The sequence below is a fragment of the Peromyscus californicus genome, unplaced genomic scaffold, assembly GCF_007827085.1.
Source record: "Peromyscus californicus insignis strain IS unplaced genomic scaffold, ASM782708v3 Scaffold_15__1_contigs__length_86483966, whole genome shotgun sequence".
In the NCBI taxonomy this organism is placed as follows: Eukaryota; Metazoa; Chordata; class Mammalia; order Rodentia; family Cricetidae; genus Peromyscus; species Peromyscus californicus.
Window position 1 is genome coordinate 24,113,782 of NW_026294447.1, and position 16,555 is coordinate 24,130,336.

The window sequence follows — 16,555 nt, forward strand, 5'->3', positions numbered from 1 at the left end:
AGTACATGTAAACTGAGCAAAATTTCATTAGCACTTATTAACTGAGTTCTATATGCAGCCAAATAACCCAAATAGGAACTAAGGTCTCTCTCTCTCTCTCTCTCTCTCTCTCTCTCTCTCGTTCTCTCTAGCTCTTTATCTTTCTTCTCTCACATTGAACAGCTTAAAACAATAGAAATGAGCTGGGTATGGTGGCACACACCTTTAACCCCAACACTTGGAAGGCAGAGGCAGACAGATCTCTATGAGTTCAAGGCCAGCCTGGTCTACAGAGCTAGTTCCAGGACAGCCAGGATTACACAGAGAAAGCCTGTCTTGATAAACAAACAAAAAACAAAACAAACAAACAAAATAATAATGTACTATCTCATTGACACCCTACCATTTTAAAAATCAAGTGGAGGCAGGGGAGACTGAAACTGTAAGTAAGCCCCCAATTAAATGCTTCCTTTTGTAAGCGTTGCCGTGGTCATGATTCCTCTTCATAGCAATAGAACACTGGCTAAGACCTTGACTTGATACTGTAAGGAAGAACTTTCTAGCTGTGTAGTGGCTTATGCCAGTAACCCCAGCCCCTGGGAGTCTGAGGCAGGAGATTGTCAGTTTGAGGCCACACTTTGTTTGGGCTACAAACAAAATCCTGCCATTTTAAAACTGGGATGGAGTGGGAGGCAAGGAGGACTTGACAGGTAAAAGCATTTGCTTCTCAAGCCTGATGACCTGACACCCTAATAAAAGCTGAATGTGGGGGAGCATCTGTAACCCCAGCCCTCTAGTGCACATCTGTAACCCCAGCCCTCTAGTGCACATCTGTAACCCAAGCCCTCTAGTGCACATCTGTAACCCCAGCACTCTAGTGCACATCTGTAACCCCAGCCCTCTAGTGCACATCTGTAACCCCAGCACTCTAGTGCACATCTGTAACCCCAGCACTCTAGTGCACATCTGTAACCCCAGCCCTCTAGTGCACATCTGTAACCCAAGCCCTCTAGTGCACATCTGTAACCCCAGCACTCTAGTGCACATCTGTAACCCCAGCACTCTAGTGCACATCTGTAACCCAGCCCTCTAGTGCACATCTGTAACCCCAGCACTCTAGTGCACATCTGTAACCCCAGCCCTCTAGTGCACATCTGTAACCCAGCCCTCTAGTGCACATCTGTAACCCCAGCACTCTAGTGCACATCTGTAACCCCAGCACTCTAGTGCACATCTATAACCCCAGGCCTCTAGTGCACATCTATAACCCCAGCCCTCTAGTGCACATCTGCAACGCAGAACTCCTAGTGCACATCTATAAACCCAACACACTCATAGTGCACATCTGTAATCCTAGCACTCTAGTGCACATCTGTAACCCCAGCACTCCTAGGACAAGATAAAAGGCAGAGACAGAACTGTGTAGAAGCTTGTGGGTCATCCAGACTGCATGCAGCACAGCAGCAGGAAGAAGGTACAGAGTGAGGACTGACTCCTACAAGTTATCCTCTGACCTCTGCAAGAGGGGACGGATATGGCTGAAGTGTACTTACATCTCCCTCCCCTCCCCTCCCCTCCCCTCCCCCCTTTCACACACAGAGTAAATCACTTTTAAGTTAAAAAAGGTAGGAGAGACAAGACTCCTGCACATTTTGTCGTTGTACACATATACACACAATGCACAACAAAAAATTTCTTTTTGAAATTTAAAAATGGAAAAGATGGCGATGGGGAGACGGCTTCGCAGTTAAGAACACTTACTATGAGGGGTGTGGTGGCCCATGCTTGTAATCCCAGAACTCTGGAGGCCAAAGCAGGGAGATCTTTGGGAGTTTGAGGCCAGCCTGGTCTACAAAGGTAGTTCCAGGAGCCAGGGATGTTACAGGGAAAACCTGTCTCGAAACCCCTCCCCACCCCACCCCCCGCCCGCCCACCCAAAAGAGAGCTCTTACTGGTCTTGCAGAGCACTTGGGTTTGGTTCCCAGCACCCACAGGGGGTTCCCAGTTCTGTCTAACTCCAGTTCTAGGAGATCTGATGTCCTTTCTGACATCCTCAAGTACAGGCATATGGACGACATAGAGGCAGGCAGAATACTCCTCCACATAAAGTAAGATGGCAAGTCTTTCTGGGTGTGTGTGTGTGTGTGTGTGTGTGTGTGTGTGTGTGCGTGTGCATGTGTGAAACCTAATTCATTCATAGACATCTAAAATGGATTTGCGTCTGTTTGTCTTTGGGAGGGTTCTTATGGGTGTTCTAGTGCTGTAAGAGATCCCATGACACACAACACTTGTAAAGGAAAACAGTTCATTGGGTCTGCTCTATAGAGGTTTCTTTAGTCCATTATCATCATGGTGGACACCATGGCTGCGGGCAGGCAGACGTGGTGCAGGAGAGGTAGCTGAGAGTTCTACCTCTGCATCTGTTGGCAGCAGAGAGAGAGAACCACGGGGCCTAGCTTGGGCATTTGAAACCCCAAAGCACACCCACAATGACACACTTCCTCCAATAAGGCGACACCTCCTAAAGCTACTCCTAAGCATTCAAACTTGAGTCCATGGGGCTGTTCTTATTCAAACCACCGCAGTTGGGTGTGGTGGAACTGAGAACAGACTGGGTCTCTCTATGTAGTCCTAACTGTCCTGGAACTCAGTAGATCCACCTGTGTCTGCCTCCTAAATGCTGGGATTAAAGGCATGCGCCACCACGCCTTTAGTCAAGATCTCTTGTAAATGTTCTACAAATGGCTAGAAGCATGTGAATTTTGTAGAATACTTTTGTATGTAATGCTAGCATTTTTATTTTAAAAAAATACTAGCATAGGGCTGAAGAGATGGCTCAAAGTCAGACTATGTAAACCATTAATACTGGTCTAGGTGAAAATTTGGTGAACAAGCAGGCACTTTGTGTCTTTAACTGTGATAGAAGTGTTTCTAGAATTCTGGCACCAGAATACCATTTCTATCTTTTTATCCTGTCTTTCTTGGTTGCTTGGTGATGCCTCTGAAGGCAGCGGGCACACCCATGGGGCCAGGACATACACACAGGCAAAACACCCATGCACCTCACAGACAATAGAAAATATTCACAAACAGCGACTCTCAAGCTGCTGGGACTAAAGAAATTGATGGTGGGTTTGCTCCTCCCTTCCAAGGCAACCTCCAACTGCTGCAGAACTGCCTTGCCATTTTTTTTGGAACCGTGAAGGTGCTGTGTAAATGCTGAAGGATGGTTGAGGGCCAAATTGTACGATGGTTCTGTCCCCCAAGGGTTACTGTGGTTTTGATCAACGCGGTCTCTTTGGAGGGGAGGAAGTGGAGTAGAGTGCACCCTTAGCCTCTATTGTCTTTTTTTAAAAAAAAAATTTTAGGTTTTTACTTATTTTTATTTACTGTTTAGGGATGTTTTTACCTGACCACTGTCTGTGTACCATGTGTGTGCAGTACTAGAGAAGGGGTGGGTGGAGGAGAGGGAATCAGAACCCCTAGAACTGAAGCATCGTTGTAGTTACTGGGAAAGGTACCCAGGTCTGAGGGAAGAGCAGGTCAGGGCTGTCAATTGATCAATTGATCTGTCCATCCATCCATCCATCCACCCATCCATTCATCTAATCCATCCATCCATCTAATCTATCCATCCATCCATCCATCCATCTAATCTATCCATCCAACCATCCATCCAATCCATCCATCCATCTAATCTATCCATCCATCCATCCATCTAATCTATTCATCCATCCATCCATCTAATCTATCCATCCATTCATCCATCCATCTAATCCATCCATCCATCCATCCATCTAATCTATCCATCCATCCATCCATCCATCCATCCATCCATCCATCTAATCTATCCACCCATCCATCCATCTAATCTATCTTGGTTTTTTGAGACAGGGTTCCTCTGTGTAACTTGTCTGTCCTGGAACTCACTCTGTAGATCAGGCTGGCCTCGAACTCACAGAGATACCTCCCAAGTGCTGATATTAAAGGCATGAGCCACCACCGCCAGGTCCTAACTTACAGTTTTATACAGGTGTATGTAGTGGGTGAGGGCAGGGACTCAGATGGTCAAGAACAGCTCCAGTGAGTCTTACACCAGTGGACTGTGGGGATCAAATTCAGGCTGTCACTGTTTGTGTTCTTACTTTGTCTCTTTGGGGGCCTCCACCCAGCTCCCAGATAAATCACACACAGAGGCTTAATTCTTAATTATGAGTGTCTGCTTTCAGCTTGGCTTGTTTCTTGCCAGCTTTTCTTCACTTTAAATTACCCTGTGTCTTTCCCTCTGGACTTTTACCTTTTCTTACTTCTTAACCTTTCCTTTCACTCTGACTCCGTGACTTGCTGTGTAGCTGGGTGGCTGGGTGACTGGACCCTGATGCCCTCCTCTTTCTCTCTCGATGCTGGATCTCTTTTCTCCCAGATTTCTCCTATTTATTCTCTCTGCCGGCCAGCCCCTCCCATCCTTTTCCTGCCTCGCTATTGGTGGATCAGTTCTTTATTAGACCATCAGGTGTCTTAGACAGGCACAGTAACACAGCTTCACAGAGTTAAATAAATGCAACATGAACAAAAGTAACACACCTTAAAACAATATTCCCCAACAGTCAGCCATGACAGCAAGTGTGTTTTCCCCCTAGGCCGATTTGGCAGGCCCTGGATTAATCGTTAGAGTGCCCCTTGTGGGGTGGGGGTAGGTAGTAGCAGCTGTACAGACTAGCCAGGGGACTTTGGGTGGGGGTACCAAACATACATGATGAGTGGACAGTGCTAGGCTTTCTCACTAACACCTGGAAGAATAACATGTAGGGGGCTGGAGACATGGCTCAGCTGTTAAGCACACCAGCTGCTCTTCTAGAGGTCCTGAGTTCAATTCCCAGCGACCAACCACATAGTAACTCACAGTCATCTGTAGTGGGATCTGATACTCCTGGGGTGCAGGTGTACATGCAGATAGAGCACTCACATGCATAAAATAAGTAAATTGGGTTCTTTTTAGATTTATTATGAATATAGTGTTCTCCCAGCATTTATGTGTGCACACCAGAACAGGGCACCAGATCTCATTATAGGTGTTTGTAAGACACCAACCATGTGGTCAGCAGGAATTGAACTCAAGACATGTGGAAGAGCATCCAGTGCTCTTGTCCTTGGAATCATCTCTTGAGCCCAATAAATAAATCTTTTTAGAAAAACAAAAACATGTAGCTGGGCGTTGTGGCATTTTCCTGTAATCTCAGTGCTCAGGGGTGAGGAGGCAGGGGAGGACTGCTGCTCTAAGATTAAGGCCAGGCAAGACCACCAGTGAAAACCTGCCTAAAAGAACAAGGGAGACCAGGTGTGGTGGTGTACACCTTTATTGCCAGCTGCAGCAGGTGTCATTTCTGGTTCACACTCTGAATGCCAGCTGCAGCAGGCATCATTTCTGGTTACACCCTGAATGCCAGCCACAGCAGGTGTCATTCTGGTTACACCCTGAACTCCAGCTGCAGCAGGTGTCATTTCTGGTTACACCCTGAATGCCAGCTGCAGCAGGTGTCATTTCTGGTCACACCCTGAACTCCAGCTGCAGCAGGCACCATCTCTGAGTTTGAGGCCAGCCTAGTCTACATAGTAAGTTCCAGGCCAGCCACGGGCTACATAGCTGCTCCTCCCCAACCCATCCCCCACGGTTCCCCCTAATGGTTTGGGGGCAGCAAGGTGACTCATTGGGTAAAGGTGACTGCTGCCAAGCCTGACAACCTGAGTTCGATCCCCAGACCCCATGGGGTGGAAGGAGAGAACCAACTCCCAGAATCAGCCCTTGACCTGGACACGCTCGCTTGCTGTAGCACCCACACACGCTCACAACTAGATTTAATGAATGAAACCCAGAGGAAAAAGAATGTATGGGCATACTTAGGAAAGCTGCTCTGTGCCTGTGGAACAGGTCATTGACTAGCTGGCTGCCGGTCCCTGTAAACACATCCACTCTGGATCCCCTGCTGTGGGTGCTGTACATTGAGCATTTACCGATCATCCCCGCAGTCTAAGGAGAGGTGGCACTAGTGGTTGCCATAAGCATGTGGTATTCCAAGCCCAGAAGCAGACTTTGCCTACCCGGAGGGAGGCCCGGGATGTAGAGCTGAGCAGACAATGCAAGGTTTGGCAGCGAGTGTGAAGAAGGGCCGATCTGGAACCATAAGAAGCCGATTGACTTGATGACTTATTCCTACAGTGAGGCTGGAAGGCTGAGTGAAGCGGAGCACGGTGCAGAAAACGATCGAGAGAAACTCGGGTAATTAGAATTCAATACCTGCTCCATCTGGTGGCAGATTCATTATCAAGAGTGGGAGTGAGAGGCCTGAAAGATGGTCCATCTGCCAAGAGCCTGTCCTACAGGACCAGAGTGGGGTTCTCAGCACCCACTTTAGACAGCTCATGATGTCCTGTAACTCCAGTTCCAGGCTCTCTGGCACCGTCTTGGATTCTGTGGGTACCTGCACACAACACACATGTACACATAGGCTGTGCTGTAGCATTTTTCTGGGAGGTTGAAACTTCTTAAGTCAGGAGGTACATAATTCAAAATAGCTTCAGGAAGTCCCTGAAACTGACCAGACCCACCAGACTCCGTCCTCCCAGGAGGGCGAGAGTCCCCCTCAGAGGAGCTAGCCGCAAAGGAGCCTCTGAAAGCAGAGCAGAGGCCTGGAGGAAACAGAAACCGGCCGGCCAAGCTGTCTGGAGGAGGTGGAGATCTGCAGGGTGGCCTGGAGGAGGTGGAGATCAACCTAGACACTGGAGGGGACACGCTCTAGCCTGCTTGAGCTGCCTGCAGGCTGAGCACAGTGGACTAGTCCCGTGTGCTGGGGACGGTTGGGTGGTACAGCTGTCTTTGAGTCAGTTCTGCTCCCACGAGTGAGCCCTCATCCATATCCTTGTAAATAACCCCCAGAAAACTCCTTGGTTCACCAAGGTGGCCTTTACAGAATCCACACTCTTGTCTGCTGTGGGCTCCCCCTCTAGGGTGAGTAGCTGCGTATGCTGCAGCTCCCCGGGAAAAGACTTGGCACGACACATAACAACAACAGCCACAACAAAAAAGGCTTTCGAACAGGAGATGAGACACTCCTTGAACTCTACATTGTTGGGGTGGGGGTGGGGGAGCATGTCCACCCACATCCGTTTCCTTTAGAACAGCAAGCCAAATAGAAAGTGCTGGTGAAGCGCTCTCTGTTGGCATTTAACCTTGACTGAGGATCACTAAGAATGAGCACCTCAGACAGAGAGAGGAAGGACTTTTTCTCCCTCACCCAGAATGTCAGAAGAGCCTTTGGAGGGAGCTGTGTTCTGCCCTGCTATGAATCAGCCCACCTGTGGTCTCTGCCCCACCGGCCAGCTGCCCCAGCTCCAGGCCTCAGCCTGATTTCCAAGTAGAGCAGTGGGGGGGGGGGGGGGGGGGGAGGAAGACTGGAGCAGGGGCTTTGATTTTATTTCCTGGCAGATGCTCTTCCTGGCTGCAGCTGCTTTAGCTGGGGTTTTAAAAGAGGTCGGTGCTCTAGGCCAGAGCGGTCACCCTGCAGAACCCACAAGATGACTCGGTAGCGGAGAGAGAGCCAGGCTAACCTGGGACTGAATATTAAAGGGAAGGAAGGGAGGAGGAAAGGAAAAGAAAGAAATCACTCCTTCCATGTTTACCAAATGGTCAGTTAGAGGGGTGAGAAGTTAAGCACATGTGCCTATCGACCTGAGAGGACTCCCCAGGTCCATGTGAGGAAACGACCCCACCTCCAGTCGTCCTGGCCTCCACCCTCTCCCCGCCGCCATAAATATGACGTCAAGAATCAGAACCGATAGGTCCGGACAGTTCTCTGGCCTCTGCTTCGCAACTGTTAGGATGACAGGTGTGAGCACCACCGTCAGCGTAGTCATGGTTTCTGCTGAGAAATTGCAGCGAACTTCTGTGTGAAAGGAAAGTAGTTCACTGGGCCGAGGGTGCAGTTCGACCGGTGGATGGACTCGCTTGCCTGGCTCGCACAAATTCCCGAGTGTGTGACCCCAGCAGTGGACGATGGCACACAGGCAGGATCGGAGGTTTAGGGTCCGCCTAGGCTACGTAGTGGGTACGGGGAGTCCCTGGGGACATCGCAGTCGCCTGGCCAAAAAAAAAAAAGAAAAGAAAGAAAGGCACGTGGGGCGGGGCTATGCAAACGAGGCGGCGCGCAGTGGCTGCCGGTCCGGGGGGCTGTGAGGGCGGCATCCCGCGCGGCGACGATCCCGTGTGGGTGAGTGTGCTGTCCGTGGGGGCAGAAAGACAGCGACGGGTGTGGAGGGCGTGGGCGTCGATTCGGTGTGGCGAGGGCGGTGACCGTGCGTTCAAGGGGCGCGCGTGTGTGAGGCGAGCGAGCGGGCTGTGGCGGCAACTCATACTTACCTGGCAGGGGAGATACCATGATCACGAAGGTGGTTTTCCCAGGGCGAGGCTTATCCATTGCACTCCGGATGTGCTGACCCCTGCGATTTCCCCAAATGCGGGAAACTCGACTGCATAATTTGTGGTAGTGGGGGACTGCGTTCGCGCTCTCCCCTGACATTTGCGGTACAAAAATAAGATCGCGAAGAGACCGCTTTCTTTGTTATTACCTACTGTTGCAAGTGCATTAGTGTGTGTTTTTTGAGAACACAAATATCTTTGCTGCTTTGATGTCACAACAATCAACATTGTGTGGTCACAGTCCTTTTTTCCTCGAGTTGACACTTAATGAGCCATCATTAGAAAGTAGTCACCAGTCACCTACTGCCTGTCTGGCACAACTCCTAGTCCAGCAGGCTCCTTTGCCTCTACTTCGGTACTCCTGGAGTCCTAGAACCACTTTCTGTTAGAGCCAAGGAAGGACCTCACTGTGGCGTGTCAGCTCTTTTCTCCAAGCATCAGCACCCATGTTGTCCCCCATCCATCCATCCATCCATCCATCCATTCACTCTGCACAGTGGGCCCCTGCAGTCGGGTCGGGCAGCCCCAGAGAGAAGAGGCAGAGAGTACTCTGGGGGAGACTTCCGGTCCCCATTGGACAGAGTTCAATGGAGGACTATGAGACGCGCCAAGAAGGAGAGATTTTTGTTTTCGTAGTGGAAATCTAGTAGAGTCATTGATTCTAAGGTAAATATTGGAATGAAACAGCTGTTTTCTGGAAGTATTTAGACCTTGAAATCGATCTTTAAAACAGTGGTTGTGTTCTGTGATTTATAGAGTTGTTTTTCAGAAGGAGCTTTACAGCTGTGGCGTGAGTTTCGTCACAGTAAGGTCCTGGCAAACCTGGACTGTCTTGGGCTATTGAGTACTGCCAACAGTGCACATGAGGACTAAAGTTGCACGGGTAGCTGTGAGGTTTTCCTTCACGAACCATGTAGATCAGACCAAGGGCTTTGGTAAGAGGAACTTGTTTTACTCTAAAACACAACTTCTGTGTACCTATCAATAACGATGCTTCTGCGTGGCTGTTCGGGGTTCAGTCCATCGAGGCTGGACTGCCCTGCTGCCTCAGACCCTGACTACATCCTAGAGTAATTCTCGTCGTAACGATCTTCCCGAGTTAACTCAGAACACCAACTGTTTCATCCTCAGCTGTTGAGATTCGGGGTGCATCTGCCTGCCCAAGGCCTTTCTAATAATAAACTTAAAATCCAGCACCTTCTGCTCTCGCTGAGGGTCCCAGGTCATCCCTCAAGTCGGATGACTGCCACCCAGCCTTGCAGTTCCTGCACCGGAAGACCTCTCCCCTGGCTGGCCTCTGCACACACGTGGCATTCACAAACTCATAAATATCTAAACCAGGTTGAGCAGATGGATGGTTCCGGCGGTAGAACACTTCCGTGAAGTGCATGCACCTTAATCTCATACTGCATAAGGCTTCCAAACTTCTCAGCCAGGCGTGGTCGCTCTGAATTAGTGTAGTTCTGGGCCAGCCTGGGTGACGGAGCGACGAGACACCCTGTCTCAAATTCCCTCCCCAAAGCTGGTAGAAACGATTCCAGGAAAGGGAGTAAGTACTCTCTTTTTCAGGGTAGGTTCTGTGGCTGTCGCTCCTTTAAAGATGCGGTGGAGCATGGCCACCCCCGGGGACTGGCTGAGCACCATTAAACCGGTCCACACACACACTCTAGTCCTTTGCCGGGGCGGCACCTTTGTTCTTGAGGAGCTCAGGCCTCTAGGTCAGAGATCTCTTTGGTTCAAGCTTCTAGTGTCCGGTTTTCTGCAGAATCAAAACACTTCTAGGGTCTGGAAGTCTATCAGGGGGATAGCATGGTCGTATCTGTGAAGGCCCTCTTCTAGGTCCAAGTCACTACTTGGTGTCCTCACCGGGCAGAAGATACAGTACAGCTGTATTGGAGCACTGCATTTTGGGGCCCAAACGGTGCCTGTATCCTGGGAGTGAAAATGGATTGGGAATATGTATGGAAATCGTTGTCATGGGCACAGAAAGTGAAATCACACACACACACACACACACACACACACACACACACACACACACACACACACACCACATACAAGGGCAGGGATGGGGGCTGGAGAGATGGCCCAGCAGTTAAGAGCACTGGCTGCTCTTCCAGAGCACCCACATGACAATTCACAACTGTGTGTAACTCCAGTTCTAGGGAACCTGGGGGATCTGATGCCCTCTTCTGTCCTCCACTGGGCACTATACACATGTGATACACAGACATACATACAAGCAAAACACTTATACACATAAAATTAAAGTCACTCTCCCCCTATCCCTCTCACTTTTGTTTGTTTTTTTCCAGACAAGGTTTCTCTGTGTTGCCCTGGCTGTCCTGGAACTTGCTTTGTAGACCCAGCTGGCCTTTAACTTGCTCTGTACAGCTGGCTGGCCTCGAACTCAGAGATCCACCTCTCACTGCCTCCCAAGTGCTGGGATAAAAGGCTTGTACCACCATGGCCCTGATAATAAATAACTCTTCTTAAAAATATTGTTTTGGTGGCACATGCCTTTAGTCCCAGCACTCGGGAGGCAGAGCCAAGTGGATCTCTGTGAGTTCAAGGCCAGCCTGGTCTGCAGAGCTAGATCCAGGACAGGCACCAAAAATACACAGAGAAACCTGTCTGAAAAAAGTATTGTTATAAATACCGTATTGTGGGCCAGACAGTGGTGGCACACGGCTTTAATCTGAATACTAGAGAGACAAAGGCAGATGGATTTCTGTGAGTTTGAGGCCAATCTGGTCTACAGAGCAAGTTCAGGACAGCCAGAGCTGTTGTTACACAGAGAAACCCTGTCTTGGAAAAAAGAAACTGTACCGTTTCACGTGTGTGGATGTTTTGCCTGCGTGGATGTCTGTGCACCACCTTGTCAAAGTGCCCCCAGAGGCCAGAGGAGAAGTGTAGGCACATCGGGTACTGGAGTTACAGATGATTGTGAGCCACCATGTGGGTGCCAGGTGGGAGTGGGTGCTGGGAATTGAACCTGGCATCTCTGGAAGAGTGTAGCATGCTTTGTTGTGGCCCAGCAGCCCACGAATAATGACGTGGAGGCTTCCTATTAATTATGAAAGCTTGGTCTTAGCTTAGGCTTGTCCCACTAGCTCTTATAACTTAAATTGACCAATTTATAGTAATCTACATTCTGCCTTGTGGCTTTTTTTCATTCTGCATGTCTGACTCCTTTCATGTCTCCTTGGTGTCTATCATCTCCTACTTCCTTTCTCTCTCTGCCCGGCAGTCCCGCCTATACCTCCTGCCTAGCTATTGGCCATTCAACTCTTTATTAAACCAATCATAGCAATATATCTTCACAGGGTGTATAAATATCTCACAACATTTCCTTTCTGTCTAAATAAAAAGGAAAGGTTTTTAACTCCAACAGAGTAAAACTATATACAATAAGAACAATTATCAGGTAAGAATGACATTTACAATGTCCAGTCTATCTGTATTTGGCAAATTTAGAGAAAATATCTCATTATGTATCCTATCTTGGTGAGTCAAAAACTTGTATTACCAGCCTAAAATTACCTTTTTAGACCTTAAACCATTTTCTTTGATAAATAACTTAAGCATTCATGTCTCTCAACCTTATACACTTTATACCTGTTTTGTGAGGTTGTTTTTTCTGTACTCCATAACAAGGAAAGCTGTAACTATAAGTATATCGTCTTCAACTCCATCAGAGACCTGAGAAGGATATACTATTACCTGAGTAAACAGGAAGTGCAGAGCAATCAACTTCCAAAATTATAGAAATGACAGAAGCAGCTGGCTGCCTGGACAGTCACCAAGGTTCCTCTCCAACGTTGGGGCATCCATCTGATAGACTCCTGTGAAGCAGGAATTTTAAAGGACTGTCCTACCTTGTCTTGGCAGAATGTTACATATCTTGGGGGCTAGGGATAAGGTAAGCATAAGGTTACTAGTTGCTAACAGGATTCAGGGTATCTATAGATATCTATAGAGACATAAATTTTTATTCCCTTATCCTGCTTTTGTTGACACATTCAGATTTATTGTTGCAGTTCTACACTCCTCAACTTCTGGTCAGTTGAGCCCATTACTCTTTATATCTTGTTTTGCCAACTATAAGATACACAGATTTATTGTTTCAGCCTTATCTTTCCCATAGGTTCAACTTTTGGTCAATTCAAAAAACGCTGGTCAGCAAATACCTTTGGTGGAGGGTGGGGAAGCATCTCTCAAGATGGCTACTGATTTTTCCCTTTCAATAGGAATCTCACTCACACAACTTAAGTAAAACATAGCTCTCTAAACAGATGAAGATAGGTTTCTTCTCTATCCCAGAATCTAATCAATATTTATATGCATAATTCAGCTATTATTTGGCTTAAAAGGGCTTATTGGGAAATGTTATCATTTTTACTATTTTCTACAGAGAAAATATTTTCCAGTTTCAAAGAGCCCTGGGATTTTAAATATAACCAGTTTTTATGTTCAAGTTATCTGTGTATTATTTCTCCTGCAGTTGTACATAAAATGTTTTTACATTTTAAAAAAGGTACCAATACTATAGAATTATATTACATGAAATACATAGAATATGCAAATTCATAGAGATAGAAAGATCAGACGTTATCTCAAGATGGAGCAGAAAGGAATGTAGAGCAATGATTTCCTAAGTACAGAATCTCTGTTTTGTGTGATGGAAAAGCCCCCCAAATGGACAGTAGTATCAGGACAGAATATCATAAATGTAATAAATCAATATAATTAATGTAATTAATGAATATCATAAATAAAGTTATTGAATGAATACTGTGAATGTAATTAATGAATACAACAAATATAATTAATATCATGAGTGTAATTAATGAATATGATGAGTGTAATTAATATCTTGAATGTAATTCATGCCACTGAATTGTGAACTTAAAAATGGTTACAATTACAAATATTATGTTCATAAAAAAAGGTGGAATGTAATCACCATACATTACATGTGTGTATGAGATTGAGACAGCGATGTTCTGAAATAGAAAGTGATGATGGTGTTTCACTAAAGCTTGCCCAGTGATTGCCAAAACCAAAACTTACTATACTGCTTTGTATTTGATCCCTAACCTCAAAGCCATTATCAAAATATCTTAATCCGAGGTCATTCTAAGTCTTTGTTTCAGCCAAGATGCACTCTGAAACCTGTAAACACATCTCCCAACATTAAGATTAAAAGAATTAGGGCCAACGTGGCACCTGGGATTCATTTGTTTTCTTTTTCCTTTTCTTCTTTATTTTATTTATTATGTATACAGCATCTGTCTGAATGTCAGAAGAGGGCACCAGATCTCATTGCAGATGGTTGTGAGCCACCATGTGGTTGCTGGGAATTGAACTCAGGACCTCTGGAAGGGCAGCCCGTGCTCTTAATGTCTTAACCTCTGAGCCATCTCACCAGGCTCAGGGTACTTTCAAAAGTTGAGCTCAGCACTAGTGTCAACTATTCTGGGATGTTGAAGTTTCAAGCCTTTTGTGAAAAAAAAACCTAGGTGCGGTGTCTTCGTTTTTCACTTTGACAGCAAGTAACTCAGGTAACCCAGCAAGTGTGGCTCCCCGTGCCTCGGTTTAGAGGCATAACCCGGTGGGTCGCAGCACCCGTAGCCGGGGAAATATGCTGCAGGCCAAAAGCCTAATCCCAGGTTTTTGGATTTAGCGGGTTTTTTTGTTTATTTAACCAGTTCGTGCTGAGGATTGATCTCACACGCTAGGCATGCCCTCTCTCACTGAGTTATATACATGTCCCTGCCCAGGTCGCAGTTTTGTGTGTTGTTGTTTTGAGACCGGGTCTCTCCGTGTAGCTGTGGCTGGCCTAGAACTCACAGAGCTCCCTCCACACAACCCGGCCCTCGAGTCTTCGTGCTTCGGTCCTGTTCTGTGGCTCTGGCTGTCCCAGAACTCACTCTGTAGACCAGCCAGGCCTCCAACTCGCAGAGATCCGCCTGCCTCGGCCTCCTGAGTGCCGGCTGGGGTTATCCTTTGCCTATCGGTAACCATCCACGTACAGCAGCTATACGTAATAATTCCATTCACTAGTGACATCTTCACACGCACACAATGTACGTCAACCACGTTCACGACCCTGGTCACTCTCTTGACCGTTTTTAAAAACTATTTTTGTGTGTATTCACGAGTGACACACCACCTGTGTGCCAGGACCTGGGCATGTCAGAAGAGGCCGTCGATCGGATCCCCTGGGACCGGAGCTGGCAGACGGCTGTGAGCTGCCACGTGGGTGCGGGCATTGGAGCCTCGGTCTTCCCAAGAGCAGCCAGCGTTCTAAGCCGCCGAGTCGTTTCTCCAGCCCCACAACTCCACTCTATGTCTTGTCTGTTTGGTTTATGTGTTTGTTTTTTGTTTGCCTGTTTGTTGGTTTTGAGACGAGATCTCACCGGGGAGCCCTGGCTGGCCTGGAACTAGAGATGGAGACCACAGACGTCTGGCCTCGAACTCACGGTGCTCCTGCACCGCCGGAGCGTTGGGATTGATTAAAGGGGTTGTGCTGGCCAGTTGATTGTCAGCTTGACGCGAGATCGGGCTGAAGGCTGGAGAGCCTGAAGGGCATTTTCTTCATCGGTGGTGAATGAGGGAAGACCCAGCCCACGGTGGGCGAGGACTTGTGGTCCTGGGTACTCTGAGAAAGCGTGGCCCGCACAATCCCCGAGTGCGTGACCCCAGCTGTGGACGAGGGCACCCAGGCAGGATCAGAGTTGAGGGTCCTCCTAGGCTAAGTAGTACGTTCAGGGAGTCCCAGGGGCCATCGCGGTCGCATGGCAAAAAAAAAAAAAAAAAAAAAAAAAAAAAAAAAAAAAAAAAAAAAGCACGTGGGGCGGGGCTATGCAAACGAGGCGGCGCGCAGTGGTCGCCGGTCCGGGGGGCTGGGAGGGCGGCGTCGCGCGCGATACGATCCCGTGTGGGTGAGTGTGCTGTCCGTGGGCGCGAGAAGACAGCGACGGGTGTGGAGGGCGTGGGCGTCGATTCGGTGTGGCGAGGGCGGTGACCGTGCGTTCAAGGGGCGCGCGTGTGTAAGGCGAGCGAGCGGGCTGTGGCGGCAACTCATACTTACCTGGCAGGGGAGATACCATGATCACGAAGGTGGTTTTCCCAGGGCGAGGCTTATCCATTGCACTCCGGATGTGCTGACCCCTGCGATTTCCCCAAATGCGGGAAACTCGACTGCATAATTTGTGGTAGTGGGGGACTGCGTTCGCGCTCTCCCCTGGTGACTGTTGTTTCCTAAAGTAAGGTTTTTTTTTTTTATCGTTACCCTGTGATAATTCTGTGTTAGTTCGTGTTGATCGCTGAGTGTTCTGGTGGTTGCGTCACCCACTGGCTGTGGCAGAAAGTCTCCAACAGGCTCCTTTCTGGTTCTGATCTTCTGGGGTTCCAGAACCACTTTCTTAAGACCAATCTTTGCTTCAATCACCAGCACCCACGTTCCCCCCCCCCCCATCCATCCATCCACCCACTCTGCACAGTGGGCCCCTGCAGTAGGGTTGGGCAGCCCCAGAGAGAAGAGACAGAAAGTACTTTTTTGGAGACTTCCGGTCCCCTTAGAGTTCAATGGAGGTCAAGGAGGCTCAACACGAGGGTTGAGGGATTTTTTTCATTTCTGTAGTGGAAATCTAGTAGAGTCATTGTATCTAAGGTAAACATTAGAATGAAACAGTTGTTTTCTGGAAGTATTTATAGACCTTGAAGAAAACGATGTTTAAAACAGTGATTGTTTTCTGTGATTTACAGAGGTTCTTTATTTTTTAATTACACTCGAAGTATTTTTTAAATACATTCGGAGTATTCATTCAATAATTATACTTATGATATTCACTAATTACATTAATTGTATTGATTTATTACATTCATGATATTGTCCTGATAGTACTGTCCATTTGTGGGACGTTTCAACGCACAAAACAGGATATCATTGCTCAATTTATAGAATTTGATAAGTCTTTGCAGCCCAATAAGGCCTCTCCATCAATGCAGCAATCCAAATTAAACCGAACTGGAAAAGCCCAAGTTTAATGGGTAAAGCGTTCCCAGATGATTCCCGGCCCCTCAGAGGAGAAAGGG

At 47.8% G+C, this 16,555-nt stretch overlaps 2 non-coding genes across 2 annotated transcripts; both read left to right on the forward strand.

Moving 5' to 3' along the window:
* Positions 1 to 8,384: 8,384 nt before the first annotated feature.
* Positions 8,385 to 8,548, forward strand: LOC128111311 (U1 spliceosomal RNA). The gene has a single exon (XR_008218572.1). It is a non-coding gene; the product is annotated as a U1 spliceosomal RNA (small nuclear RNA).
* A 6,992-nt stretch (positions 8,549 to 15,540) lies between these two features.
* Positions 15,541 to 15,704, forward strand: LOC128111323 (U1 spliceosomal RNA). The gene has a single exon (XR_008218583.1). It is a non-coding gene; the product is annotated as a U1 spliceosomal RNA (small nuclear RNA).
* The last annotated feature ends 851 nt before the right edge of the window (positions 15,705 to 16,555 follow it).